At 45.3% G+C, this 12,941-nt stretch overlaps 1 long non-coding RNA gene across 1 annotated transcript in view; it reads left to right on the forward strand.

Annotated features, from left to right (window-relative positions):
• The window catches only part of LOC117803131, a 47,295-nt gene extending 37,445 nt beyond the window's left edge, over window positions 1-9,850 (forward strand). The window contains exon 3 of the long non-coding RNA XR_004626810.1: window positions 3,313-9,850. This is a non-coding gene — a long non-coding RNA (uncharacterized LOC117803131). The remainder of the gene's footprint in view (window positions 1-3,312) is intronic.
• The last annotated feature ends 3,091 nt before the right edge of the window (window positions 9,851-12,941 follow it).

Raw genomic sequence — 12,941 nt, forward strand, 5'->3', positions numbered from 1 at the left:
GCGCATGACTAGGAGGTACCACCCAGTGACCCTTTTCGAGGACTGCGGGGGCCGCAAGTAGAACAGAGACACCTCAGCACCCCCCCCCACCAACCACAAGGCAGCTGATGGAGTGCAGGCCTGACGCCCTCCTGGTCACATCTGATCCTCATGCCCTTCCCCCTCACCCCGGGGAGCCGACCCATCTTGGGCACGGCTGCTTGTCGCTGGTTCTTCCTGGAATGCCTTTCCCGGTCTCTTACCACCCAGGCTCAGGCCTCCCCACCTCACTCCTCATCACTAATGGCTCCTAACTGACTTGTCTCTTCCACCCACAGTGCATCCCAACCCATAACACCATCTAATTAATTTTCCCGAAACACTTTGATCGTCTAACCACTCTGACCTCAAAACATGAATAACTCCTCTGGCCTGTTGGACAAAACAAAACTTTTTTTAGCATTGCTTCCAGCTTACTTGCTGAGCTTCTGGACCAAGTATTTGCTAGAAATGCCCTGACATCTTTGCCTCGGAGTTTTTTGTTCCTACTCATTCATGCGGCAAAAGAAAATCTCTCTTTTCCTCTGTCATGTCAATCAGACCAAGTTTTCAAAGCCAAATTAAAATTGGCCTTCATCTCTGAGCTGCCCCTCAAGGCTTGGGTGCTTACGTGATCCGGCTGGAAAGCACCTCCACGGGGTTTCCCACCACACCGGAAGCCCAGGGTCGGTTGTCTTGTCTCAGCATCAGCAGGAACCGAGAAAGGGCTTGATGAAGACCCCGTAGTACATCGCACTGATGGGGAAGCGACAAGGCAGGGTGGTGCTGTGAACAAAAGGTGAGGATGCAATGTGTGCAGAGACTGGTGCTGAGAAGGGTGGAGAAGAGCCGGGAATGGGTGTGAGGTCAAGATGGAGGTAGCCCCAGGGAAGGGGTGGGAGCTACGGGGATGGGTTATAACCCCCATTTCAGTGGATTGTCTTAGATAACACTGAAGCAGTTGCTACCTGGTCCCATGATATTTGTCAGCGATGGGGAGTATATAATCCTTGAGGATGTGGTGTGAAGTGTTCCAGGAAAGGATTATTCTGGAGCCCAAGAGAGTCCAAAATTCCCTGGAGGCTTTGAGCAGGAAACACTACCCTTCTTAAAATTGTGCAATAACTATTCCTACTGAGCTCCTATTGCATCCAGTTGGAGGGACCTACCCGCTTTTCTTCTTGCCACCGCTCACAAAGCACTTGGAGACTTTAATCAAATCCCTCAGAGTTCAACCTTAACATCAGTAGCTTTTTACAACATATAGATATCACATGCCGTGTGTTGGTCACAGTCTGTCTCTGGGATTGCAAGTTCTGGAGTCTTGGTTTATAATTTTGAAGTTTCAGGACCACATGTAATATCAAGGATAAAGCTTTATGATTAAACAATATATTGGAAGAAATTCATGGTAATGGCATTTGGCGAGAGTTGAAAGCTTAGCGTCTCATGTTCATGAAGATCTAAAAGAACTTTGGTTTTTGTTTTCTGCAAAGGTCCTTCTCAGTTAACTGCATAATATCCAATTATGCATCTTAAAAGAATTTAGGGTTGAGAAAACCCAGCTACTATTGGAATCTTTGATTCTACAGAATATGCATTCCCCAAACCAGTGCTTACACAACAAAACTCTTCCCTCTGGGGTCCAGTTGATCATCCTAACTTTTCAGCTTGCCTTGCAAAGCCACAGCCTCATTACCATAAAATGCTACAGTTTCAAGTGTTCTCAAAATCTAGTGTTGTAGCTGATTTTGTTCCTTATTTGATCAGGAAAGAAAAAAAAACCCACACCTTTTCTTTCCCTGATGTCTTAAATGAACTCAAGTTTTAATATTTATTTTTTTAAGATTGTAGCATTTTAAGCACATCATTTTTATAGGTGTGGGAATCACAAGTCCTTTAAATATTTTGATCTTGAAGATGGAGAAAACTACAATTATCACTTACTGCAAGTAAGCAGGGAGGCCCGAGTAGTGCTTTGTTTAGTCTGATCCTTCTTAGTCGTGAGAAGAGTGGCAAGTTACCCTCCCAACCGCGTCTCCTGAGCAAATTTGCTGTGACCACAGGTGGTGCGCCCAGGTCAAAAGGTATAAGTCATGTCTGGTTTTGCAGAAAACACTAGGGTAGTAGGAGATTAGAAACGTAGTTTCCTTTAAGTTGATGAAGACAGCATATAGATAACGCTTTCCCTAGGTCAAAGACAAGAAATGGGTTCATTTTCCTCTTACTGGAAGAATTACATTCTCCATTTAGTGATTCATAAATTAAGGGTTTATTTTTGGTTGAATCAGATGCTCGGAGACCTGGATTTTGATTCTCTAGATCAGTGTTTCTCAGCTCTGAGCTATTCACATCTGGGTCCAATAGTTCTTTGCTGTGGAGCTGTATGGTGCGTTGTAGGGTTTTTTGATAGCATCTCTGCCCTCTGCCCACTAGAAGCCAGCAACACCCCCTCTCCTCCTAAGTTCTAATGATAAAAAATGTCCGCCAGTTGACAGTGACTGCTCTAGATTTACTTTGTTTTGGGGTGAACTCAGCAAACTTCCTTAAATGTTAAGAGGAACCAGGGAGTAGGAGTTACTGGAGAGCAAGAGTAACTGACTCTCCCATAGGAATGGGTGTTGTGAGTGGGCACCAAAGAAGTGTTTCCTTCTCGAATGGACCTTGGCAGCCATGTTGCTACATAGAGCAGAGCTGAAGGCACAAATGTCTTTTGTAAAATTTTAGGGAATCTAGGATGGTCATGTCTCCCAGAAGACCTAGTTTACTCTCATGTGGGTGCATCCCTTAGCTTCAGATATAAATCCCTGTAAAAAATTCAGCAACATGTCTGTTGGAAAACCAAGAATGGCAAGAACGCCTTGCTATCTCCTATCCCCCTTTCCTTGACAGACATCACTAATCAGTCATCGCACTTTGATGCCGAATCTGATGTCAGCCTCAAAATCTTTCTCAACACAGGATTCCAAGCATCACTACTAGTATCTGGGACTTAGAGCTCAAGTTGAAACCTATTTGAAACCATTGCTTTCACATTTTTGCCAGTTATTTTAAGGACAGTGGTGGCTAGTGATGAAATATGTTGTTTAAAATATAACCTACAAACAAAGCCTCAAAGTCTAGCACAAAGAATAAAAACACCAAAGAGAGTGAATCTGGCAAAATGAGAAGTCAAGATAAAGTTGATCTGTCTCTTCGGCACCAATGGCATGGAGATTCCTTCTCCCACGGTCAAGTAGTCAGTCAGGTTTAAGGGAGAAACGTGCAGGTCTAAACTTTGCTCTGGTGTTTCAGGGCTGCCCACCAGGAATCATCCCGTGTGTGTCCTGAAAACTGAGGAGAAGGGCAAGAAAACGTTGGACCACTCCTACCGATGCTAGAAAAGGAAGACCTTCCCCACCTGCAGGTGTGCGGGCTGCTGAAAGAAGTCAGGAAATTCACCCCCAAGTGAGAGTTTGCAGAGAGAAGTGCCTCAAACTGGGGTTGATGGTCACTAAGTTTGGGGGAGCCAATAACTCTGCTTCCGTAAACTCCCAATGATCTGGAAAGCTTACCAAACTGCCAAATCGGGGGGAACTAGGAGAGCGGTTTGGATCTGTTTGGGGGCCTCAAAACCAAATCAGAAACTCTAGGAGTGGGCCCTGTCGCCCTATCTTTAAACTCCCAGGTGAGTCTGAGGCCTGCTGGAGCTTGAAAATTCTGATGGAAGGCATGTCTGTTCAACTTTGATTTGCATCCCCCACCCCCAGCCTTTTCAAAGGCAATAGGTGTGGGATGGGATCCCTGTTTCTGCATTTGATCTGGGGTCTTGGGCTACAAGCGAGTATTTAAAGGTGATGAGAAGAATTAGAATTTCTCTGGGGGAAAGCTCTCTTTAACCTAGGGACACCTGCCCTGAAGGCATAGAGCCCTTGTTGGGAAGTGGGGGGGTGGAGCTGGAGAACGTAGAAAGAGCAGGGGCGCCTCTCTGGGCACTGAAGGTGTGCAGCACGGAGCGGGAAGCAGAGGGAGGCAGCTCGGGCAGGCGAAGGAAGCCAGCCGGTCAGCATTATAAAGCTTCGTTGGCCTCTGAATCAGAATGTCGCCTGCTGTCTGTTCAGCAAGGGATAGGGACCCTTGCCTGTTTCCAGCTAACTACGGAGGCAATCCTCGTCTGACTTCCAACTGCTGCCTGCACAGGTGCGGCGGGCGAGGAGAATCGCGGTTGCTCAGAGCCGGTCGGGTCCTTGTGCCTGCTAGGCTCCTTGATCCCGAAGTGCTTTCACTCTCAAGGAATTCCTATGAAATCATCTTGGACCAAAAAAAGCTATGACCCAACTTTTTCAGCAGGCTGGGTTCAGAATGCCTTTTAGTTATTTCCAGAAATCAAACTTGCTCTCCAAGGAGGAAGTGCTGCTGCCACGAGGCCCTTGGAACATATGAGACATGTGTTCTTTGAAGGTGGTTCCAAGTTCCAAGCAGTAGGAGATATGCTGGGAGCCAGAGCCTTTCCGATGGCTCCTGGGAAGGACTCGGCCATCATCTGGAGGTACAAGCTCCGCAGATTGAACGTGATTTTGTTCGGTAGCTGATGGCCATCTCTCACGTGCCCTGGTAGAAATAAATGGCCCCAAGGGCATTTTTGGTGGGAGTGGAGGAGGATGGGAGGGTACCGGGCATCTCCCGAGGAGGTGAGGAGAACAGGGCCCCCGAGAAACTTGCCTCCTTCGCAGTTTTGTGGAAGGCCACCTTTTCAGCCTTGCGCAGAACCCCCCACCCCCGCCCCGGGTGGCAGGGAGAGGGAGATACCACCATGATTCAGTGAGTCAGCTGCTCCCCACAGAGCAGGCAACCAGACTCCGTGAAATGTTAATTATCTGTTAGAAAAAACAGTTTATTTTACACAGTTTCAAAAACAAAATTCCAATTCCTGGGCAGACTTTGTTATTTAACTCCCTCGGCCTCCACGTACACATGCTCGATAAAGGTACGTGAAAAAAACATAAAGTGGTCTTGTCCAACATGATAACATATGTTCGTTACTCGAAACCCTAACACATACACACATGGTGGCTGAGTTACAGTCAGCAGTGCGCTATAAAATGGCATTTCCTCCCCTCACTTTGGATTGCCCTTGCCATTCTAGAGAACAGCGTCAATCTCCAACACGACAGCCATCTACTCCAGCCCAGCAATATCACATGGTTCACAGCGTTTCTTTGGGTATTTTATCAGCTCAGCCCCCATTGTTTCTCCAGTGATAAATTACATTTTAATTATTTCTTTATTTTATGGAGTGGAGAGTCATAGTAATTTCCGTGTCCCCAGTCCCATTAACTTCCTGGTAGCATTGTTTGAAGTCCCCAGACCCTGATGTGGAATCCAACTGTTTCCCTAATATGTGGGAAGCACACACGGCTTGTTTACGTCAAAAACAATTCTGGCCATGGTTTTCCTTTTTCACCCAGTCTTTTCCCATGAAAATTCTGGCAGGAGCCTGGGTTAGTATTCCAGGGCATGGGGTAAACCCGCTGTACGGTGGCAGTGGGTGATGGAGTGAGGTCGTTAGGACTGATCTGGAATACAGCACTGAGCCCACCAAGTTAAGCTGAAGAACTGGGAAGTGACATCACAGCAGGATGATGTCGGTGTTCGCATCTTGTTGGGTTCCTCAGTGTCTGTACCTCGTTTGGTTCCTACTTTCCTTGAGTTTCTTTTCAGGTTTCTGTCTGTCCATCTCAGAATTCCTCCACCTGGCCCCTGCCCTACTCTCAACCCAAAAGGCAAGGGCATGGATTGTCTTTCCAGAGGCAAGCCGCTCAGCCTGTGCCCAAATCCCCTCCCTCCCGTGGCCTGCCTCAACTCACCACTGCGTTATACCTTCCCTTCCTCTTTGGAGCTCCTTCTTTTGTCTGTCAATGATGAATTAATCTGCACATGAAGGATTCACTCAGATCTATGTTTTCATATACAAAACACCCCATCTCTGACCCTTGAAACGCAGCTCCATCACTCTTTGTGATTTCACTGTGAAACGTCTCCTTTTCGGAAAAGTCACATTTTGGAAAATGTGTGCATTTTGGTCTTTGTTCTTCTGCCTCCTGATTCCTCTTCAAACTTACACCACGAGTCTCATTTGGCCCCCAACCTCCTCCATAAATGTTCATTGCTAAGATTTTTGGCTTATTAATGAGCAGGCAGCCGTGTGGAGGTGGAAAGAAGCAGAGAAAAACTGGGGGAGGGAAACCGGTTAGTGGCAATCATAAGCCTAAGGAAGCCGGAGGCCGTGAAGAGCTGCATTGGGGTTGTGGCAGGTGTCAGAATAGGAGAGCGCTGGTGTGGAAAACACTGTGGGCAGCCCATCTACGGAGCTCGCGGCTGATGGGCCTGGTGTATTTCAAGCCTGAGTGCTGGAAAAAAGATGCTGGAGTTACAAATACAGGGACCACAGGAGGAGAACCGTGAGGGCGGGTGGGGTGCAGTGGATGAGGAGATTACTTTTAGACACGTTGAATTTGTGGGGCCAGTCAGCTGATGGGGGATGAACCTCAGAAATGTGACTGTAAGGCTGGAGAAAGAGAGAGGCGATAAAGATACAGACGTTCAGGTCAACTGCAGTCAGAAGGGAGTCTAAACTGGGGCCGTGTGAGCTTCCTGAAGAAGAATGCACAGACAATGGAGCAAGGAGGACATAGGACAGAGCTTTAGAGAAATTCTGCATCTCAGGGACAGGTAGACAGGCCCTGAATGAGGACAAGAAGGAGAGATGCAGAACCCTAGAAACCAGGACTAGTTCCCAAATGGGAGTGCTGTCAGCAGAGTCAGAGGATGTGGAGGGAGAAGGCAAAGCAGGGATGTGAGGAGCCCCTGACCAAGCACCTGCTGGGCACTGAGCACTGTTTCAGGAACTAGACTGGGGATTCCCTAATGGACAGCAGACCCTGTCCTTGCCCTTCAGGGAACATTCATTCTAATGACACTGGCAGCAAATCAACACAGAATTACAGTTAGTCTGCTGAGTGCTGTAACAAGGGGTGGGTAGGGCTGCCCTTGTCTCCAATATTGGGGAGATGGATATGGAGACCTGTCAACCCTCCCCTGACACGTGAGGGCTCTGGGATCGGCTGCCGGAATCTCTGTTATGGTTTAGCCACTTAGCATCTGGGAAATCCCTACTCAAAGTATTTTTTTTTCTTTTTTTCCTTTTTAGAGAGAGCATTTGCAAGCATGGGTGGGGAAGGGCAGAGGCAGAGGGAGAGAGACTCTCCAGCAGGCTTCACACCCAGCAGGGAGCCCTACACGGGGCTCGATCCCACGAACCTGAGATCATGACCTGAGCTGAAATCAAGACTCAAATGCTTAACTGACTGAGCCACTGAGGTGCCCCATGGGTAACTCCTACTCTTGACTTCAATTTCCTCATTGATGGTAAAATACAAGAATAGTAACTGTTCTGCTTTACAGGCCTATGGATGGGGATTAAATATGTTAAAACATGTCATGCACTGAGGCGGTGACTGACACGTGAGGAGCCCTCGATGAAAAGCCTCCACACTTCTATGGGACTTACTCTGTGCCAGATGCTGCTTTACCCCTCACAGCAGCCTCATGAAACAGGTCGTATCCGGGCGCCTGGGGGGCTCAGTCAGTTAAGCATCCGGCTCTTGGTTTCAGCTCAGGTCATGATCTCAGGGTCGTGGGATTGAGCCCCATGTCAGGCTCCACACACGGCAGGGAGTCCGCTTGAGATTCTCTCTCTCTCCCTCTGTCCCTCCCCCTGCCTGCTCACTCTCTCTCTCTCTCAAATAAGTAAATTAGTATTCTCATTTGCATTTTTACAGTAAGGACGCTGTAGGATAGTGGGGCAGAGCTAAAAGTGTTTGTTTTCGTTTGTCTCCTCTCTACTCTGTTGGTGATGGAGGGATTTCCACCCTCCAGTCATGGCCATGGCCCAGCCCATGACACTTGATGCTGGACAGATGGGACGCACAGGAGTTTTGTCACTTACTCTCACAGCTCTGGTTTAGAGGACATGGCTTGCTTGGCAGGACCCCGCGGGGGTTTGTGGACAGAGTGAACCTGGTGGTTCTGTAGTAACAAGAGGGTGGGGTGCCCCCTGGTTCCTGTGGGAGGATGTGGCCGGCTTGTTTGGATCATTCCGTGGGCTGGCAGGGAACTGAAACCCACTGCCCAGGGGCGAGCAGGCACTGTGCCTGTTCTCCGTGATAAGAAGTGATGTTTGGCTGGGGACCTTATCTGCAGGAGCAACACGGGGAAGAGAATGTGTGGGTAAGGCCCTCTGAAGCCCTCCCGATTTTATCAGATGTCAAGGTAGCACTTAATACTGAACCCCAGTTTCTGGCCTTATGGCACAGCAATTTGGAGGGAATTCGGACCCAGGCAGTGTGGATCTAGGATCACGCTCGGACATACTGTTCCACCTCACTCCAACGTAAGCAGGATGGTTGTTCCCTGACCATCTCTACATTGTTCTATACCCCCATCTTTGCCTGGATTTTCCTCTTGATTCCAGATGCTGCCTGTGGAAATCCTGTCTGTTCACCAAAACTGTCAAATTCCAGTTACTCTGTGAAGTTTTGTGTCTCATCCAGATGTAGCCCCTGCTTCTTTTCCAGGTAGCACTGTGTAGTGGGAAGGGCATGGTGTTTGAAACCAGAAAATCATGGCTTGGTTTCTGGCTTTCCTATTTATTTGCTACCTAATCTGGGGAAATATATTAGACTGAATTAGCCCATTTCTCAAGTGCGGGTAATAATACCTCTTTGAAATGATACTGTAAGATTATCCATGAAAATAGATGCAGAGCACTCAGTATTTAGAAAGCACACAATAAATATGAATTTTGTTCTCTTGAATTATTTTGTATTTCTACTGATGCCTATTTTATTGGGCCTCATTCTCCAATTATTTGTGTATTTGTTTTGCTCACCCCCTACTAGACTATTAACTTGGAGACAGCTGGTATTCCTTGTCCAGTTTGTTCATTGCTCACCGTCACTTTCCACATGCTGGATATTTTTATCAACACTGGAAGGAACTCTGCGTATGCTGCTCTATAAATCAGCAGGGCCGTCTAGGACAATACTTTGATGTGCCTTTAATGCAACACAGTTGCGTTAACTGCTAATAAAGCCTTTTATTCCTAAAGTAAACATACTTGGGAGAGAGCACAATGATGTCAATTTATATTATATAAGTCTATATTCAGTGAAAGTGATACATACAATCCCAACGTTAGGTTTAACAGGGGTACCGTTTTCAAAACCCAAAGAGGGACAGAATGTCAAGGAAGAGGAAAAACAGGTGTCCAAAGATGAGCCTTGGAGCTTCTCAGGCAAATTTTGCTTTTTTATAATTTTTAGTACATAGATTTGGAAATGGGGAGAAAACGGATCTCAAACGTATTTGCGCTATTGTGTAAAAAACAAAAATGAAATTGCCATGGGAAAGGAATGTTTGCATTTTCTAAGCCTTTGGAAAAGAATCGTGCCTCCTTGTCTATTCCTTGTTAATGTACTTGATAGAAAACTAGATGTATCTATTGGTAAAGAGAATGGAAGACAGGAAGTCATTGGTTTATTATTTGTTTTTCTCACTCATCCCATATAAATTGTCTTGGTGTAAGGCATCTTACTTCTGGTTTTTGTTTTTGTTTTTTTTCTTTCAGGTTTGTGTGTTTGTTTTGTAATGATTACAATGAGAGGGATAGCATTAGCCTATGTCACAAAGGGTCTAAGAAGCTTGACACAAGTGAGCACATGGTTTTGAGGTCCCCAAATGCTTGTTTCCAAATAAGCACAAAGTAAGAAGGAAATATATTTCTGTGATTCTAGTGCTTCTGGGCAAGGGATGGGGTGACGAGGGTAGGGGGAAAGGGTCGGGGGTGGGAGCGGTGAGCACCACTGGGTAGCTCCATTCTTTGGCCAGTGAACACACTGACTCAGTGTTATGTAATGCTAACCATTTTTAGAGCCTTGCTTAAGAAATCTCAAATATCAGGAAAACTACACAATTGAAAGTAATTACGGAAGTCTGAGGGAACTCAAACCGTTTCTAGAGTCCACTGACTCCTGTCCAGCCAGGCTGTTGTTTCCACCGGGTGAGATGTGTAATTTGCTCTAAGTGCCTTGAATGTAATTTGTCCAATTTTCTACCCAACACTCATATAAGTTATCAGTTAAAAATTCCTTTCAACCAACTGAATATACTTTAGAAATTACTGAAGCCACCTGAAATCCTTTTTGAAACAGATTAGACAAATGTCCTACTAAATAAATATATAAGTGATACTGTCTGCAGACATAATTTGCTACCTGTTGAGTTGTTATCATTTCAATGATTAACAATCTGTTTGTTCGCTTGTTCTATTCTGTTTTGCTAATGACAAGAAAGGAGCTGAGAACATTTGAATTAATTGCACAGACGCATTAGTATTAATCTTTCTGGAAGTCGGTATGTTCCTTAAAATCAGGAAAGCCACTTCCATAGCTATTTGCGAAGGCATAATAGTTGACAGGAAAATTGCATAATAAAACAGACTAAGAAAAATATTTTTGAATGATAGCAAATGAAATTTAAGCTCAGCCTAACACAGAACTTCTCTCTGGTCGGTGAGACCTGCACAGCTTTGAATCTTAGTTACAGTTCAGCCAGATTGTGAACAGAAATGGGGAAGAGGCTGGGTTGGGGGTGAAGAGTTTCAATGAATTTTCAACCTGCCAAAAGGAAGTACCTAATATCTAGAGCTGTAAGTGGAATTTTGAGGAGGTTTATCAAGAGTCTTCAAAATCATTTTTCTAGAACCATCTTCGAGATGAGGATCACCAGGCATCTCGTCTGACTGATGTAATCAGGAGAAGAGGGTTTCAGGCGTGACAGAAGTAAATGATCTGCATTTAGATGCTGGGCTGGGTGATGGTGCAGGATTCCTGTGCATAAAATAATCATCAGGACAACAATCCTCATTTCAGGACTGAGCAGGGGAGAGCAGAGGCCTGTAAATTACATGCTTGGAAATCCTCTCGGCGGAAGAGCATCCTTGTCATATAACTTTTATGACAAGTCTCTCCTCCAAGTTCAGTGTCCTTTTGTTATTAACACTGCTTGGGAAGATGTGGTTAATTTAATGTTCTGATTAACGCCAATCGTGAGTTGCCAGCTTTCACATAGGAAACAGCGTTAGTAATAGAGTATAAATAGTGTGTGCTGAGCATTTTAATGAACATTCATCATAAACATAGTTATATTTTCAGAAGGAGAAATGTTGAAAAATGATGTGGTTTGTAATTGTAGAACTGATGATTTTCCGGCATACACCAGAGTTGAAGGTTTATGTGGTTCATCTCTGTGTTCTAAACCAAATCTGACTGGTATTTGAGACCCTGCCATGAGGTAGGGGTCATATCTCTATCCATCCCTGTGTCCCCGAGGGTCTTGGCTCAACAGTGGCAAGTAGCGGGGGTGCCATCTATGATCGCAGAGCAGCATAAATAATTTTAAATCACTGAAACCCCCCAGCCTATGTAGCCAGTAATCCCAACCGTATTTCCTACTAAATCTTTTATTCATACACTCAATACCTGTTCCAATAGACTCATTTGAATTTTATGTCTTTTTGACTCCGTATTTATGAAGACTTTGAATCAATTATTTTGTTCTTAAAATTGTTTTTGGTACCAATATACATGACAGAGAGAGAAGAGCAGTATCAAAGCAGCAGGTGGTGAGTGAATATATCTACATGCCAAGTCCTATGGATACAATGTCCCAGGCCTCCAAGACCACACACCTGTAGGGGTACAGTACCAACCTGTATGTGGCATGAAGCTGCCGCCCACCCAGGCTGATTGCCAGCTGGCTTTGCCACAGGCTGAAAAGATCACCTGCTCTCTTGAGTTGTTTGTGGGCCCCTGGTGAGTCTCCTGAGGTCATGACTCATAACAACGCCCAGAAAGACTCCTTCCCACTGACGATCAGTTTTGCCTGGGTGTTGGTGAATGCCCAGTACCTTCCAGGGTACAGGGGTTTAAATTCCTTATTTCAAAGGCAAAACTGGTAACCTGATGAGGGTAGTATATGCTCACACCAACACGACCCAACACCCAACACCAAATAAACAACTCTGCTGAAACAAACAAAAAAACAACAACAAAACCCTTCCTGATTTCTTAGTTTGCAATATAAGGCATCATCTTTATTTGCTGCCCCTACTGTATGGTTTTTAGCAGAGAGGTGAGGAGGTATAAATTCCCTGAGGGCAGGGACCCTTCCTACTTTGCCCATGTTCTCAGTGGCCAACAGTGCCAGACGCACAGCAGATGCTCGGGTGATATTCGTTGCATGGATGGTTGATGGCATAAGAGAAATGTGAAGGTAGGGCTATGGCTTTGTAGCTAACGCTTAGATATGTTTTCTTCTTTTCTTGTACATCTTTTCTCTCATCTTCTGAGCCTCTTTTTAGTAAATGGTGCATGTCCTGTGGTAGGCACTGTGGGGCACACAGTCAACAAATGAGAATATGTGAAGTCCTTGGAGTCTTCCCTCCTTCCCTTCATTCATTTACTTACTTATTCATTTAACGTACATTTGTTGTTCTTTTTATGAAACATGGCTTTACTGTTGTTCCTGAAAACAGCCCTGTTTCAAACGCTATCCTCTGATGCACCTTGCAGTTTAGAAGCAAAGACTGAACAGTTAAAAATAGTGAGAAGTATCTAAACTGATCAAAACGGTGTAATAATATGGGCCATTAATCCCTAAAAGTAGAGGATCCCACTGAGGAGTATTAAATGGGAGAAAGAACAGATCCAATAAATATCAGCTTAGATACTGCCAAAGAAAAATAGCTGCAACCAAATTGGCTAAAGGAAGATTTAGTCATAAGATCTTCGGAGAATAAAAAGTTTGAAGAGATAATATAAAAA

The sequence above is a fragment of the Ailuropoda melanoleuca genome, chromosome 7 (genome assembly GCF_002007445.2).
Source record: "Ailuropoda melanoleuca isolate Jingjing chromosome 7, ASM200744v2, whole genome shotgun sequence".
Classification (NCBI taxonomy): Eukaryota; Metazoa; Chordata; class Mammalia; order Carnivora; family Ursidae; genus Ailuropoda; species Ailuropoda melanoleuca.